Source organism: Schistosoma haematobium, chromosome 1 (genome assembly GCF_000699445.3).
Source record: "Schistosoma haematobium chromosome 1, whole genome shotgun sequence".
Lineage (NCBI taxonomy): Eukaryota > Metazoa > Platyhelminthes > Trematoda > Strigeidida > Schistosomatidae > Schistosoma > Schistosoma haematobium.
Window position 1 is genome coordinate 20,505,445 of NC_067196.1, and position 19,394 is coordinate 20,524,838.

General features: G+C 31.1%; 1 protein-coding gene across 1 annotated transcript in view; it reads right to left on the reverse strand.

The window, feature by feature from the left end:
- Positions 1-4,174: 4,174 nt before the first annotated feature.
- MS3_00004627 (uncharacterized protein) overlaps positions 4,175-19,394 on the reverse strand; it is a 45,953-nt gene continuing 30,733 nt past the window's right edge. Inside the window, exons 6-7 of the mRNA XM_035734113.2 lie at positions 13,888-13,926; positions 4,175-5,940 (exon numbers count right to left, since the gene is read on the reverse strand). The gene's annotated coding sequence lies outside the window, so the exon portion shown is untranslated. The remainder of the gene's footprint in view (positions 5,941-13,887; positions 13,927-19,394) is intronic.

Below are 19,394 nucleotides of genomic sequence, written 5' to 3' on the forward strand. Positions count from 1 at the left end.
GAAGTTGTAGACTTCAAAGTGGGTCCATTATTGAAGGATAAGGATGTTTACACATATTATTAGTGATGATTCTCAGCCTTATATTGATATCAGCAATAACCACAACTCAAGATCTCGACTAACAAATAAAAATTAGCAGTTCACACAACAATATTATATTATCTCAGTTGACAAAATTATTTTCAATTTTGCAATAGTACTATTATCTTATTGTGACTGAACAATTTACTGACCTTTATTGAATGACCTTTCTAATTTGCAAATATTACAATTTTTTGAAGTATATATATATCGTAACAGATGCAAACGTTCACCAATTTTTAACACATAACATTGTCAAACTCACTAATACATGCCTTATTTTTGGCCTTTGTAAAATATTATAATTATGGACTTATAACTGTAGAGCCTGATGATGAAGTTATTGAAAACAATTGTTCGCTCAAATATTCTTCTTTTTTAAATAAAAATTAAACGGAGACTATCTAAGAGTAGGGCCAGTAATTCTCTTTTCAGTAATCGAAAAGTACAGACGTCAGCCATCCTCGACAACAGCTCCGGCACAACTCTCGTTCTACGAAAGCAGTAAATGACTTGTTTCCTGTCGAAGAAGCTTGCATTTGACTCGCTCTCATGGATCATGATAGTAAATTACGGACCAAGCCCGCACGACAATATGGAAGAGGACGGACATCTGTGTGTAAGACGGGCATGCACACGGCCAACTGAACTGACTGTAAGGTATGAAATGCCCCATGTCAAACAACTCCAGTTCTGGAGTCATTCAAAGGATGTGCTGTTGAAGAGATGTAAAAGCAAACGAGTCGGATTCTTGATAAACTGCAATGTTCCCAAAGCGTGCAAAGTTCGTAGCTCATATCTATTGCATGACGATCCAAATTTTGTTATCTGGTCCATAAAGGAACATAACGGTGACGAAACCTATAACTTTTGATTTTGACTTGATATGGGGTATTACTTAACAGTATTAAATCGAGTTTAAAAATTATTCAATGCCGTTTGGCTTACTGGTCGTTAGTTGAAAATTTCCTACCAATTATACAAGATCCAAAGCGGTCACTTTCCTTAACAAGTACACTTAAGTGTGCTACATTTATAATTTGACGATATATTGAGGAAAACCTCTTAGATAGAACAAAACACGAGTTTCTCGGACAAAACTTTCCAGCTTATTCATTATTATACAAACCACAAACAGCTGCGAAGTTTCTAGAAATTCAGCTGGAAAATTCTTATTATCCCCGTTTTGTGAATTCAACTATTTGTCCTGATGTGTTTCTAGATAATTCCTATTGAAAGTAAAGATAACTTGTCATTATACCAAGATTATACTATACGGGTGAGAAAAATCATTAACAACTATATAATATCCCATTAGTACACTGGTTAACACTAAGAAGCCAATTTTTATAACACACATTGATTAAACAACCATTAGAAAATATAAAATAATCGATAGCCATTTCATCTTATTAATGTGAGACACACACCATAGTACTATTCATTCATCTCAATAGTTCAAGTGATTTCCTTATAGATCTAGTGTCGATGCTTTCAGAAAAGTACATTATTATGAATGAACACTAAGAGATCATCTCTTAAACGTCCACACACAAAAATGAATAGAAAACATAACATTCAATAGAATATAACTAGTAGTAACCTTAAAAGTTATTGGCTAACAATCAATGTTTTTTTTCTTTTTCCTCATAAATATATAAACCTAATTAAACTTGAAATATTTTCATAATTCAAAAAACAACCGGAAAAAAAATTCCTTTAAAATTTACATGAATTAAAACAGAAACCAATAATCATTAGATAACATTAACAATCATGTTTTTAATCATTTATCTATACCTTAACTTAATGATTTGAGAATTACTATACAAGTTTCACACTATTTTATCATGTTCACATTCCTATTTGGATAGTATAGAGATATTGAAAAATAAAAGTACAAAGTTTATATTATTGATTTAATTATTTCACATGAATAGTGTATGATTATGATTATTATTATTATTATTAATCAATAAATTCCATGAAAGTAATTAAATCGAAATATTATTTTTTTCATATAAAAAAAGGAAATAGAAATCGGTTGACATTTGCAATATCATTCGGTATTTTAGTAATAATACTAATGGCAATAGTAATAACGATAATAATAATGATAATATAATAATAATAATGATAATAATAATGGCCATAGTAATAATAATCATGTGCATTAATGTCCAATTCTATCCCCTGACAAATATTTGACAGATATCGATTAGTAACATGAGATTAATGGTAAAGTTATTATATATATATATATATATATATATATATATATATATATATATATATATATATATATATATATATATAGTTTGTATAAATGGATAAAAAGAGAGAGAAAAATAGATTAGTGAAATAAACGACATATAAAACGCTTTTATTAGGTGAATGTAGAAATGAACCATTACTAACATTATAGTGATTTCTAGTATGAATCAAATAGAAAGTTGTAATAACTATATAATTAGAAATTATAAAATTATACTTTATACATCGAGTTGTTAACTTGCAAGTATTAGTTTGTTTTTTTTTTTTTTAAAGAAAAGAATCCTGCAATAACGTGCATTGATGACATTGTTTAATATAAATTACAAAGACAAATATTATAACCTTAAGCTTTGAATACTTAACTAAGATATTTGAATATAATGATAAACCTGTCTATTCATGAATGATAACAAAGACAAGATCTATGATTTAAAGCTTATTAATGATTGATTTGAAATATTAAACAGATCATTATAATGTATATAACTAGTACTTCATTGATTAAAATGAAACATGTTTTTGAATTGTCTAATTCATTTAAAACAAATTCTACGAACTGATATTTCAAATTTTCTAAGCTATAATATATGTTCCATAGATTGAAATCATGAGTCAATTAAATCTAGACCACGATGGAAATCCTAGAAGTAATGGACGGCTGTTTTTCCCTATTGTGGGACTCCTCAGCAGTGCGCACCCACGATTCCACACCTCGCGAGATTCGAACCCAGGACCTATCAGTCTCGCGCCAAGCGCTTAACCAACTAAACCACTGAGCCGGTACCCAGTGGTAGTAATGTCCAACTTCATCAATCCACGAAGTTGCGCCACCGTATACCATTGTTTTTAGTGAGCTGATACCTCACAACAGACCTGGTTGAACTCCACCGAGGAGTCCCATACTACGACGAAACGGCCGTCCAGTGCTTCCCGGTTTTCCATGGTGGTCTAGCTTTAATTGACTCATGAGTTCAATCTATGGAATTTCTAAAATTTCCACAAACCCTTCTGATATAATATATGTATATATATTTCAGCTGTATATAATAAAACATTACATAAATGTCACTTCTAAATAATAAATACATGAAAAATCTTGAAGGACTTTAAACATTTCATAATAGTATTCAAGTAATAAGATGAATAGAATACCATTCACCAAGGGAAAGATTACTGAGTTTTTAAACTTATATTGGGTATGGAAACGTACCTACCATCTATATCTAGTTACTGTTTACTTATAATGATAATGGTTACTAGTGATCAGAACAATACATGGTATCAAACTAAATTGTTTTCGTTAATTTTAATAACTTTAGGAACTGTAATAGGTATGTTTGAGGACTCCAAGATATTAATCTTCCGTAGCGGTGATGACAGGTAAATTCACACTGTACCATCTTTTAACCTGCAATAATTGTAGATTAGATTGATATCATGAATGAATCACTATTGGAACTGAGCAATCTTCACAACCCTATACTGATAATTATAGATTCATTCGTCACAATCTTTTTTGGCAAGTTATATATATGTCTTATAGAGACTATGGGATTTCCATAGTTTCAATCATAAACTGATCTTAACTTTCTAATTTTAAATGGTAATTTAACTAGTTAAGACCAATCCATGATATAAACTATGAAAACTTTTTAATTTATTATTTTCTCTTCTTTTTAATAGATGTATGCTGTTCAGAAAAATACATTAGGGTATTTATTCTATTCACAATAGATATGACTTATTATCTTTTTATTGATCACAATATTTAGACTTGTATTCAACTAATTACATTGTGAAAAGGTAGACAATAAAAATTCTTTCCAAAGTATTATGTGATTTTTTTATCCTATCGATTATCATTTCAAGTTATATATATGAATGGAAACCTTGTTTAAGAATTATAAAACATGAACTCTATGGAATAAGTAGTAATGTCGGTTCATAACCAATTCTAGACAAAGCATAGACCTCGAGATGAATAACTTATGTCTTATAACTCAAATAGACACATGGTAATTATAATAATTGATTGCAGAATACTATTATTACCAATTCTACGTGTTACATAATACACTACGCATACATATACCTTCACATACAAACACAAACTGCTTGATTTGATTGTGAAAACCGTTAGTAAAACGGAGGTAGCAGTGGATTTAGTTTAGTGGTCGTAATCAATCGATAAATTATAAAACCATAGTGTTATACACAATTCGTCAAGTATGTTTGAATGGTTACATACATAGACAGAAAAGGACAAGAATAATATGAACCAATAAAACCCAAATTTATCAACATTTACTAAACATTATTTATGATAAATGTGTAGAGGAAAAGAAAAGATAGATAGAGAAGTAATATCATCGGTATTAAAATGATAATGAGTTCGTAAAAAGCATAGAAGTGCATACAGTCGCGGTTGGAGTTGATAATAATAAGGGAAAAACAGGAGTATACCCAAAAATGACAATATTACAGTATTGTCAGCAAACAAACAGATGACCAGCATCTTTATAAAACTTACAGAAAAACACAATTAGGAAACACGTTAGAAGAAGAAAATTCAGAAAAAAGTGGTAACAAATATAATCGGCGAATCCATATATTTGAAGGAAAAATAGAATAAAAATGAAGTATACAACATCTGATTTAGAGGAAATAACTCGTGTTCAAAGTCTAATGTGTTTTTTTTCTAAATAAATAAAAATCATTAGCAACAATGCTAAACAGGACAGAATAATGATAATAATAATCTCCCCGAAAGACAACAAATAATGTGTGATTGAATACAATAAATGACAGTTTGAACAAAGTGAACATAATTCAAATGATTGATAGCAAGAGATAAAATGATAACCAGATTATTAGAAGAATTATATTTTGCAATAACCAGAAACAAATTAACAGGCAACAAAACTTCAACAACAACAACACAGAAAAAGGAGAAGACTTCAATGTGTTACTAATCTTATTGGATTATTTACATTATATAAACACTTCACAAGTATATATATATATATATATATATATATATATATATATATATATATATATATATAAAGAGAAAAGGACTAACTCAGTAATTTGATAATCACTAGGATGAAGTTTTTAAAACATACTACGATAATAAATAGGAAACAGAAATTCATTTTTATTAACTTCTATTTCATTGTTTATGTCAAATTGATTGTTATACTACTAAATATATTTTTAATGATAAATTATAGAAGAGAGAAGAGAAAACTTACTATTGTTCAATTAATAATTAAAGTTTGAGAAAAAACAACATGTTATCATAATACATTATTTTTCTTTGTGTAGGTTTGTATCCAGACGACATGATAAGAATTATTTGATTCTATTCATTTATTGATTATACTCTGTATGTAGTTGGTCTGATGATGATGATGATGAAGAAGGATGCTGTACATTGAAGTAGATACACTAGACACGTCGCTTGATGCATGTCATATATATATGAAGAATATAGATATGTGAAAAAATGGAGGAAAAGAACCAATCATCACAGAGCCTCTTTCATTCCAACAAAATGAATTATTGCATTTTGATTGTAAATAGCTGATGAGATATATAAGAAAACAAGAAAAAAAAAGATGGTTAACAAAACAATAAAGATATGGTAAGGATAGTGAAAATCTATGATATAATTTATGGCTAAGTAAAAAACACATCTATTTTGATGACAGCATAGTTCACATTCTTTGCGTCAGATCAAGTTTATATGATGTGATATAATAAAGTAGTTGATTTGAAAACATACGTAGAAATGATTTATTTCATATGAAAAGGCATTTTAAGTATAGTTGGATAACGGTCCAGAATAGGACACGCGTTTCGCCCTATTTGGTACTCGACAGATATATGTACCTGCACCCATGTTGATATTCATAGAAGGACTCACAACCCAGTACCTTTGACTTCGAATACACAATAAGTTAACTAATTGGCTACTTGATCTAGATAGCCATTGCCTTGTGTAATAAGATGTACGTATCTCAGAAGAGACTGACCAATTTTAGTTCATAACATCAACAGAAAGATTCGAACAAGCAATACAAATGAATTAAATGAATAACAGTTTATAAGATGAAATATAAGTTTGACTACAGTGGGATGTTATTGAATTTTTTTTGTAGTTTTACACCAAGAGCTGATCGTAGCCACAGAACGATTAAAAGATATGAAGCACTAGCTAGTTGTTTCAATCTAGGATCGAACTCTTTAAAAGTCCCCACCCACGACAACTATCTTTCATTTGTTTTGAAGAATTTAAGCCAGATAAAACCATTTTATTGAGACTGAATAGATTAATAAAAACTATAAGTCAGAGTCAGACTAACCAATTATTAGCTTTCCGATTAGTAAAATCTTAGTAAATATTGAAATAGGATATGAATAATTTTTCGGGGAAAACTACGACTTAAGGAGACGTCCACTATACTTACTTTGGACTAACCAGGTTTTGCGAACAAAGCAGAACTGCACCTACTGGAGCAGAATCATGAATAAAAGTTTTGTAAAATTACATTGAATTTCGATGGTTTAGAGTGCATGTCATACAGATTAGATGCGACGCGGATTATCCGTATGTTGTCAAAAGGAATGATATTTACGTAAGGTAGGTTGAGATTTTTTTTTCTCGAGAAGTATATCCACACTACGATCGTAAACTTTGAAAATACTTCTAGAATGCTAGGGAGGGCGCGACTGAAGAGGAATGGTAAGACTAAGCAACACTGCCTCAGCCTACTCCTGAGCCAGGACGATGTAAAGGCGTAGTATGTTCTTAATTACACCAAAGTTTTTTCATACCTGTTAGGCATACGTTTCTTCAACAGACAATTTCAAAGCTCAAATCTATACAAGGAATCGAGAATACAAGAACAACGTAGCGAAAAACATGAGAGAAAAACGACCTGCTTTAAAAGTAACAGCCTCTAACAAGTTTTGCACAATCCGAGGAGTAGAAAAAATTATTTTCAAGCACCAGAGAGCAGCTTTATGCCTGAATAACTATCTCTACTGAATAAAACATTATTTTTGCTATCTTGAAAATATTTCTCGGTATATAAAACATGTTATCAAAAGAGAGTAATAAAGCTCGAATAATCGAGCACAACAATGAATTGTCACTTTTCAATATAATAAGATGAAAAAATCAACATAAACCAAAGTCGGTGATTTAGATCAGATTGAAGAATACTATACGTAGATAGTTGAATTTCAAACATCGTAAGACAGATGAGAATACAATTATTTATTTGCAGAATGGACAAATACTAGAGACAAGATCGAGATAAAATAATAGCATTATGAGCAATAAGACATTGAAGAAGTATGGAAAGAAATTTAACCCTTATTTGATGATCATAGCTGAAGTTACCCAACAGAGCATTACCTTGTTATCGGATAAGTTGGACTTTTTAATTAATCAGCCATAAGCAATGTAGAGGCTAGCACATATGTATCGGTTCAATTTGCCACATCATATCAGTACAGCGAAATTATCAAGGAAAATTCAAAAACGGTAGAGGTAGTAACATTATCGATAGTAGCAGAAAAGATTAGGTGCACAAAAAGAAAAAGTGATTCCAGGACCCCAGATTCTAAGGGAAGAGGAAGAATGAGTGCGCTTGGATTACGGTGAACGATTTTAAGCCACGCTATTCAGACTCTACCCTTCAGTTACGATAATTGAGCAGATCCCAACCAGGCAGTGTACACCTATCTACACGGCTCAATGCGATTACAAATAACTTCAAGGACGGGTGCTATGTCCTGGTTTGGCTACCTCTAGCTTTCTTCAGTCTACTCCGAAAACAGACAACATTGCCTGTCGAGGTGTGCGATGGTTGATTATATGAAGTACATATCCCGACTACCTCAATCGGTGAAGACGAAATACATCATCAACGAAATCACCATACTTGCCTACTACCCTATGCTTAAGTTTACTATTACTAAGTCAGTGGTCCCAACATACAGAACCAATGATTTGAAGGCATCTGTGATCAGACAATAGTAATCTATGAATATACTTTAATCTTAAACTTTATATTTAACAACCTAAAGATACACTACGACGAATTGCAATCTGATAGGAAGACGCTGAAATTAGTCGGCATTTTTAACTCCCAGGTTGTCCATATATTGTATGGACAATTATTGAGATACCTAAAAAGGAAATTGGATTATTAGCGGTCCTGTTGGTCAGAGAACGGGACAGCAGAACCAAAGGGATAATTCCGTGATACCAGTCAAATACAATCTTCTGTGAGAAATTCTCGGTATATTAGCTCCGAATTATGAAAGGCTTTACCACCGGCAACGAAAATCCATGTGGAAAGCTGTGTGGTATTTTAAGAGTTAGGTTTTACTACCTCCCCCCTTTCTAAAGCTAGAGATGAATAGTTGTCCATAGTTGTGATACAGTGTACAAACCCGAAAACCTGACTGACAATCGTGATACTTGAATCATAAGCATGAATTATTTCTATGTGAAATATATGTAAATAAACAGTGTCGACATTTTAGTCTAATAAAAATCTACTCATTATATATTTTAATTTCGAATTATTGAACGGTCCATTCTTTCGTTTCTAACAAAAACTGCAACTGAAAACAATTCAACCATGGTAAATCATAAGATGTATAAATGTAAAATATTGTTTTCAATAAATTCTTATCAGATTCCACAGTTATACATTAAAATTAATGATCCAAAAAGTATAGTTAAATTTAAAGTAAATAAATTGTTTAAAATTATATAATATGAAATGATTGGTGTGCTGGTGTTAACATGAATTGTATTATGTAGTTACTAATTAAAGGATACAAGTGCATACAATTTTCCCATTTTCGTATTATTATTATTATTATTATTAATCTTTTAAACATGTGAATAGTTTGGTTATTATTCAACTTTAATATCATATTACTTTGTTACTAAATTTATATCATTTCATATATTAGGTAGTCTTCAATGTAATATTTGATTGAATTTAGACATTAACACCGTTGGATGCCGGCTCAGTGGTCTAATTAGTTAAGTGCCTGACGCGAGACTGATAGATCCTGGATTCGAATCCCGCGAGGCGGGGTCGTGGGTGCGCACTGCTGGGGAGTCACACAATAGGACGAAACGGCCATCCAGCGCTTCCAGGTTTTCCATCGCGGTCTAGCTTCAATTGACTCATGATCGCAACTGTTGAACTTACTACAATCTCCACAAAACCCCTTCTGATACATAATTATTATTACTCTCATTCTAATATTATTAATAATTATTTATCCTTAATTATTATTTGCACAGATTTCACTCAAATTGATATTTAACATTGATTAGATTATTAATAATAATAATATTTTAAACAATGTATTTGACTAGATCATTCCCTCTTTTTTTTTCAAAAGAAAAAAGTATGTTAAATTGGATTTAAAACTATAGAAACAGATAAGAATTTATTGCAAAGAACATTCTTCATTCATATATTTATTTTACAAACATGGGAGATTCATTTATACATAAAACTGATCCTACTGTGATTTCATATTATGTTGACTGCATATATCTAGTTCTTGATTATTAGTCAAACTTCGAATATCTGAGTATATTTGATCTACAATAGTTTAGTTCTAATGATCCTCATTGTCTTGTATTCAGGTGATCGGTATAGACTTGTATTAAATGTCATGATGGGAGATGGAAGATTAAACTTCATTTATTGCAGTGAAAAAGTCTTTAATTCACATTATTTTTAAACAAAATTACTATACAATTAACTTAATACATGCTACATTTAAAGATATTACGATATCACCAAAACCGGCAAAGGGAACGAAAGTCAACAACACAACAATAGGACAAGCTAAGCTAATCTATTGCGCTACAGTCTTGCTAACTAGATGGAGTAGACAAGATTCAACCGGGAAAAATACATACCTCATAAGCACACAACTCATGCGTGTATATACAGTACCAAAAAATGTCACAAAATAGGGTACTGAAAGAGGAAACAAAATGCAATTTGTATGAAAATGCAAGAACAATGAAGTCTGAGTCATTTTTAGACAATCGATGGACATTTTGCTAATTAAGCATTTACTTTATGATTGTTAGATTTTATTAACAAGTCCTGTAATTTTGTTCTGAATACATTCGATTGTCCCCACTGGTGCTCTTGTTCACTAGAGTGTTGATATCTAATGTTAATTAATACATGGCAATCTCCATAACTCCATACGGGAAATTATCACGACAAATTAGTGAGGAGGTGTCCGGAGTTCTAGTGAGAAGCCGTGAAACAATTAACCACTGAAGATAATTAAAAGTGATCGTGTAATATCGTAGATTGACTGAAGTTAAACAGTAACATCGTTGAATAACCACTCAGCGGTCTAGAGGCTAAATGTTTGCGCGTGAGACAAAAAATCCTAGGTTCGTGTCTCACGTGAGGCATCATGGATGTGCGCTGCTGAAAAGTCCCATACTGGAATGAAATGACTGTTCAGTGCTGACCTAACTTACATCAATGAAGTACTAATTGTTGCTGATTCCTTTTCAGTTTAAAAAAGAATGTGTTTTTATATTGATAGTATATGTAGACATTACACACAAACAATAAGAATATGTTAGCATGAAACGTTTTTTGATATGCAACTAAAAAAGTACCAGAATAGAAATGAATATTTGTTTTCGAACGAGAAAATAAAAAACACCCATTCAAAATAATTAACAAAACGCAAATGATATTATTTCCGCCTGAGATCTACTAAGTTTAATTATCGCTAGTTTGGTTATTAGAAAATAATTGATGTCATCTTCTAGAGAAGAATCGAATTATAAATAATTATTTCTGCTTAGGTTACGATACATCCAGCTTCACAATGGAATGGACACGTAAAAATAGGACTGAATTCTGAAGTATTAATGTTGCAAAGAAATTGAATAAAAGTTAAGATTCGCAGTTAGATAAGAAGTTAGCAAGAAGGTAAAATCTACTGTTCGCTTTTGTAACAGATGATAAAAAATAATATATTTCTCAAGAGGAACAAACCAATATGAACGGCTGACATTTACCTTTAAATTATTGATAGTAAATTATGATTTGCAGAAACATACGAGGAATTATTCACAAGAAAATCTTGAATTACTACATACTCATATGAATTTTCAACATTGATACACTGAGTCAATCGCATATAGAACAAATGATATATGAAAGATGCCGATGATGGAACCCTGATGCTCAAGATTTGGTCTCACTTTATAAGGAGATAAAAACATGATACTGGTTGAAAATGTGGCTTCACATTCTGAGGAACATGTCTATATTTATAAATGAGTTGTAAATATTTTCGAGAATCGGTTTGCTTAATAAAATTTTTTGTTTGCTGTTGGTTTCCTTACTCAAGTAGATGGTTGAGGTTGAATTATCATGAGCAACTGTAGTCGTACTGTGGTGAATGCTATTTATGTTGGCAGATATAAGTAGTAAGTAGCACCAATCGGAAGTGGAATGCCTGGTAGCGGAAGGTTGTAATGAAGGGAATATAAGTAGCGTAGACCACAGTACAATGAATTCTGGACACTGAATACATACAACGAAACTAATTACTCCATAATCTTAATATTATACAATAAGTTCTCACAACAACAAAGATTTTAATAAAAATTCCTTACAATAGTTACATCAAAAGTAAATTTCTCTCCCATATAAAATAAGGTATAATACACAAATTTTAAGAAAAAACTGTTTATAGAATCCTGTAGTGTTCGTTTTACAAATACCAATTAACGATAAAACCGATCGTTTTAAAGAAACATACAAAATAAAAAGTGAAATAACTGATGAACAAACTAATAGTTACAAGAAACATTTTTAAGAATGTATTCACTAAAAAAGTGTAAATAAAATTGTTAATTTCAAACTTTGTTGTTTTCTATACCCTATTTCTCTACTATAGCCAAAAAAGGTGATAATAGTTTGTTTTTACATACCTTAATGATATGAATCTGTTCATTTACCACTAGGTTCATTCAAACATACAAAATACCACGCTATATATAAGTCTAAACATTGATCAAAACAGTAAAATTGATTTCTCACTGAACAGTGACTAATGCCATATTTGTGCAGTACTTTTGATATTGATAAAGTTGCGATATACTCAGTAATCAAAGTGACTCGTTACTGCCTGCAATATGCTGAGATGTTAGGTGGTTGGGGACAGATTACAAGAAACCATGAATTCTGTTTCGTGCTAGTTGGTACTCCTTAGCAACGTATACTAGTAATCTTGAAATAACCAGTGCTTCCCGGCGCGATGATCAATCATTTGGACTAGTGACCATATTGAAACTTGATCGGTAGAATTCGACCAAAGCTAATGGAACAGACAAATATAACATCGGCCACTACTTGGTGATCAACTATTTGTAAGTAGGTCAGTCCTACAGCAAGTTAGTCGCGGTCCGAATAGTTTAGTAGTGATGTCTCAGACAGTGAGGCTGGATAACACAGAATTGAATCTGTCAGGAAACACCAGTTGTTTCAAGATTGTAGGAATACATTGCTGACGAATGCTGAGTAGATAAAAAACTCCATCCACATAACAAAAATTGCTTTAAACATACATTACACCAATGCCCAAAACCTAGTATTGTCAAACATACCTCTTAAAATAATTGAACAGTTAAGTCTTTATAATTATAAATGTGAAAGAACTGATTAGTTGTAATTTTTTGTCAATGCAAGCTGTGGTTTTCTTTATTTAGTTTATTTATTGTGATAAGGATTATTATTCGAATTAAAAAATTGCAACTAATTTAGTAGTAACGTATGTTACTAACGTTTGTCTACATAGTTGGATAAGCTAACTCTCTATGTCTATGAGATTTATGTCGGAGTCAAACAGTACAACAGATACCTACATAATAAAGATTATGATAAACTTTGAAAAGTACGATATCTAGAAACGTATATATAATTAAAATCAGAGTTTACTGTAGGTTCACTGTAAACATGTTGATTGATGGTATGTGTCTGACAGTGTTTGGTACAGCTTCAGAAGTTTTACAACGATTATTGGCAGAATTAAGTTGATACGCTTCTACAACGATATTCATTATCATTTTTTTACTGTCGAAGTGATGAATTCAAAGCCCACTCAATGATTCTGTCTTCCTTTTACTTTTAAATAAAAAAAACAGATACATGTAATTTCCCATTAAAAAATTAACTCATTTTTAGGATGTGGGATGTTTTCTTTGTACATTTTGGCACAGATCATTGTTTTACAGAAGAAAAAATACGAAATTCGTATGAGTTTCAGCGCATGCAATAATTTATATGTGTAAACATTCTAAAGGTTACAAAAGTGGGGATGAAGAGAAAAACAAAACAAACTATGATACTGTTAACCCTTGATTCATATATCAAAACTGTTTTATTCAAGAACAACCAGTAATAGAATAGACTGGTATAAAAAAACAGGTTCACTTACAGTTGTCTAGGCACTTTGAGAAAAAATCTTCGGAATTACCTACAATTTAGAGGACATACAAGAAAAAAAAATTATAAACCACTTATAATATAATGACATATAGATTAGTAGCTACATGGATATTGTTCAATCAACCATTTTACTTCCAAACTGTCTATTTTTTGTCAAATTTACTTTACCAAAAAGATTCAATAATCAAACTTGAAAAATCATTTATGTTCATTTATTTATTTTTGTCAATCACTTTGATCTTGAACAGTTATTTCAAAAAAAATATTCAGATTGAAGTGACTCGGACTATATGTGAGTTTGATTAAATCAAATTAAATCTGTTTGTCAGGCTCTATATTCATGAACAATAATGAATATGACTATGCGATCACATACAGTAGTGACTTGTTATTCATTACATGCACCATTGATGTACATATCTACCTATTTATTTATTTAATGGAAGCCGACAGAAACATTAATTTATAAAAATGCTAGAATTTAGGTTAAGCGTTCGCGCACGAGACTGAAGGCCCTGGATTCGAATCCTGCGAACGGGATCGTGGACGCGCACTGCTGAGGAGTCCCACAATAGGACGAAAGGGCCATCCACTGCTTCCAGGTTTTCAATGGTGGTCTAACATCAATCGGCTCATGATCCCAATAAAAAAAACTTAGCAATCTCCACAACTCCTAAACTGATAATGTAGGTTTTATTCAATTTTAAAGCCATTTCACAAGTAATTATATTCTTAATTTGAGTAAAACCTATTGAATAATGTGATAAGGAAGGGTTTAGTTAAAAAAGTTCATACACTACTTTCTTATAAATTATAAGCTCAGTGCATAATGATAATCATCGATATATAACAAAGTTTCTTCATATTTCTGTTTGCTTTTTCGTTATTCACATAAAAAATGACATTGGTTTTGGTAAGAAGCATTATTGACCATCTTTCCAAAAAAGACATAGAAACGAGGCAAAATAATTCACATTGTAAAGAAAAGAACGTATTGTAGAATAAAGGTGGCTGACAAAAAGAGTAAACACTGTATTATTATTATTATTATTATTATTATTATTATTATTATTATTATTATTATTATTATTATTGTGGCGTCTGCTACTGTCGACAGATATAAGTAGTATGTGTCACTAATTGAAATTGGGATGCCTGGCGGCAGAAGGTTGAGAAAATAGAAAATGAGAGAATGAAAATAGAATGATTGGTATGGAGACGAAGGAATAACAATGTCTGAGACAACTGATAGATATTTTGCAAATGAAGTATTTACTGTATGAATTTTACCAAGATATTCTGTTATGTTGTATTGAAATACATTCAGTTGACCCTCACTTGTGTTCTCGTTCACTTCAGTATGATTATTGAATTCAAATTTGAACCGATGGAAAACACAATAGTGGAATAGATGTAGTTGTAAAGAGAAACACCAAACCTCAGTAACAGAACAAACATTTCTCACAGGTACTTCAAAATAACTAAACAATACAGTGAAAGACAATCAATTGTTTAATGAAACAAATGAAAGTAAAAAGAGAGAGTTTTGATATCAAGAAATAATCTTTGTATTATCATACAATGATTTATATAATTGAACTGAACTGCAAAGTTACCAAGTTAATATGATTAAGAACATATTGAAAAATGATTCATAATGCAAACTATTAAGAAGCTCATCGAAAAGAATAATCAAAAAACAGTTATTAATAGCTTTTTAAATCCGTGCTGATATAAAGTACAAATATTGTATACAATGCGGTACAATTATATATATACTGACTGTAACAGACAGAAATATAGGAAACTGTTTTGAACCTACTTTGAGTGTAATAGAAATCCTAGTTAACAAATAACAAATGTTTAAATCATAATCCTTCAGACGGTTATTGATATTTTGTCAGTATTTTATTGCTACGAAAGCCTAAAGAAACTATTGTCAGGTTTGAATTATAATCAGTCATTAAATTTTTCTAACTAAAAATTGTGATCTTAACGTAGTAAGAACTAGACTATAGAGTCGAAATAATGAATTAACGCATACTCAAGATTGAACATAAGTTAGGTGAGAAAATGATCCGAGTATAAATTTAACAACTATCAGAGTGATTAATACAGTGAAGCCCAGTGACGTAAATACACGTTCTTGTATTCGACTTTACACAAAATTTTGCTTGCGCGATCATGAATTCAAAGAGCTCCTGTTTCTGTGTACCAATTTGCTCCTACTACAAATCGCCTACGTGAAAATACATATCCGGCGAAGTTCATCCAGAAATATGCTGAAACCAACCCTCGGGTTAAAGGAGATGAATCACTGGAATAGTTAATCACAGGATAAATTCCGGGATGAAGGTGACCTACCCAGCAGCACAACTGATGACGCTATGAGAAATGAACTGCTCGCTCAACTAAACTAAAACTGACAGGTCCTCTTTTCTCAGGAGGATTTATCAGTTTACATGTACGTACCAAAGCACATACATTGGAAGAACCGAGAGAAGAGTACATGTTCGCATTTCCGAGCATTTTCCAAGGAAATTGAGACTACGAGGGACAATGGCTACTAACAGTACAATAGCTCGGTATTTACTTAACACCGAACATACGATTGACATCCTTCAAGCTTTCAAAATTATTAGCAGACGGAGAAATACTGCTTCTCTTCGGTTTGCTGAAGTGATTGTGATAAAAATACTCAAACCTGACCTATGTATTCAAAAATAGACAGTAATAAACCTATTACTACCTGGGTAATCCAATTTTTTGGTCATTAGTTTTATTTTGTTAATGTTTAGTTTATTATATTTCTCTTCCATTACCAAATTCTTATTTTATGTACATTTAAACCACATCTTCACTCATACATTTCCACTCACTCTATTCTCTGTTCAATTATTACGTAACCCATCTTACAAGATTTTTTTTAATTCCATGAATCTTATGTAAATCCTTCATTACCTCTAAAATTATCACATAATTTACCTTATCTGTCTCGGAACTTCACTCAGTTATTACGTCACCCATCCCTAATGTTTTCTTGATTCTAACACCAAATAACCTCTAACTTGTTCTTGCACACATATATTATAGTTATTATCGATAACCTTTGTCATTCCAATTCTTTACATTCACATATGTCAATTGTTCTACACTGTATCTTACCTCAATTTAAAATTTTAATTCATATTTGGTTGTAAGCAGCTGGTGAGAAACCACTAAATACAATGAATTCATATTACTCTGCACCCGTGTTCGTTCTGCTTTATTTTAATTCCAAAAGTTAACTATTCCCTTTTCAACCTGATTGTTGTAGGAATATGGCTAGAGATATTTATTTTTTTGAAGCTGAATAGGTATTTTTTGAATCATTTTTATAGAAGTAGATAGTTACATGAAAAACTCATTGTCTAAAAAGTACTTTTTACACACTTCCTAAAAACTTAGTGAGATGCTGTTTGGAGATAATAGTAAGTCATTATTTAAAAATAATCTATTTTAACATTACTACGTCACCTGCTCTCTTATTGTTCAGTGAATTATTAATCTTGTCCCAAGACAAACAATGGGTGACAAACTGTGAGGACTATTGTTCTGATGTGTGTGAGGGTTGTAAGTATGCTTAGTATTTAATGTGTAATTATTAAAACTTAACTCAAATGATCTCGATATTTTCCTAAATACAAGCTCTTAACTGACTAACTAACTATTGTTACATCATTTTCTGTTCTCAAATTGTAAATTAATTATAAGCTCTGGTTCAGTTATGTACAACAAATGCCACATTCTTGGCACAAATTGTATTTTATTAATTATGATACCTTGGGGTTTGATCATTTGTCCATTTAATCATAGAAATTTCTGAATCAGTGAAAGATAGAGAGTATTACAGGTTTTACTGAATATTCCCCTACGCATTAGACCATCGAAAGTTTGTTATGTGCAGCCAATAAGCGTTTGCATACCAGGCCACCAGTCAAGACATTAAGATAGCTGCCTGAAAGGTAGGAGTAGTCATCGCGGAACTCACAAATAGCTATACTCAGGACAGAAAAAATGACGAAATAAATCCATAGTATGTCTAAAGTCATTAAGAGTGTGCAATCAATTTCACCACAATTAGTCATTGATTTACAGTTTGCATAATAAGAGATAAGATTCTGTCGTGCTTTACTGTTATTTTCACATTGTGATAGCCCTCCTCCCCAAATGTTTTACATACCAATCTTAGGCGTTTTGGGCTTTCTATATTTACAAACGTAATTTTCACTCATTTTTTCTTAATCTCGCACACAAAGGCCATTTATTTGATTATGATTAGATCTAGACATCATGTATAGTTACATTGATTTGATTATAATCGACTTAAATTCTTAAATCAATATGTGACAGTCAATTATCTCAACTAAGAAGCCACAAGTAAAACAACATAGTACTGATTCTACAAAAGCATCAATAAATTCATAAGGGTAAGTACCTTGATAAAAACAACGATTAATAAGAAGTGTTGTAATTACATTCTAATAATAGGTTACAGTGAAAAATCGAGTTGAATAATAATAAAAATGAGACTAGTCATATATCAATTCCAAATGAATGTAGTTCATGAATATTTACAAACATACTGCTAATTTAAAACAGAAAAAAATTACCGAAGAGGAAATAACACGCACTTGTGGCATAGGAGATAGTTATTAGTTTCTAGAATTGATAGGTGAATTGTCATTCACTAAAAATGAGGCATTACATAACAATCTCATGAAACAGAGTAGTATTAAATGCTATCTACAATGTAACTGATAAGTTGAAATAGGATATGCTTGTGCAGACTTAAATATTACTCATGTTTGTATTTGTTTGAAATTATATTGCTACTTAGATAATATTTGATTAACCGTTACCTTGAAAATTAATGCAACAGCTGTTGTAAGATCTAATATGATTAAGAAATGAATTTGAAAGGACTGTTGTGATTAAATAACTTCCCAGATTACTTAGACCTTAGGTAAAAAATAATCAACAAATATATATATATATATAGAAATGACTGAAAACAAAAAAAAACGATCTTGATTCAATCGGTCCACAGATGTGTACAACCAAGATCAACAATCTACAACGGGAGATAATCAATGCCTTTATATTTCTCCGTATGTGAGAACAGACATGAATTTTCTTCTGCAAATCGATTATTTAGAGAATCAAGATATACTGTGGAGCTCTACAAGTACTTTGCTATATGAAAAACTTTTAGCTTCATTTTCGAACTTCAAAACGTTCATTTCCAGACTAACATAAAGTTGTGGATAAAATATTTAAGTGAACTAAAGCTAACTAAACAAAAACACCTGATAACACTAAGAAAACAGAGTTCATTAATCACCTGTCGCAGGATATATCACGAAACTCTAGTGCGAAACGGTAAACTGTGAATGTCATATGAAAAACATGTTAGTGAATCCCTGTTAAATATATCGATTTTTTAAACTTATTTCT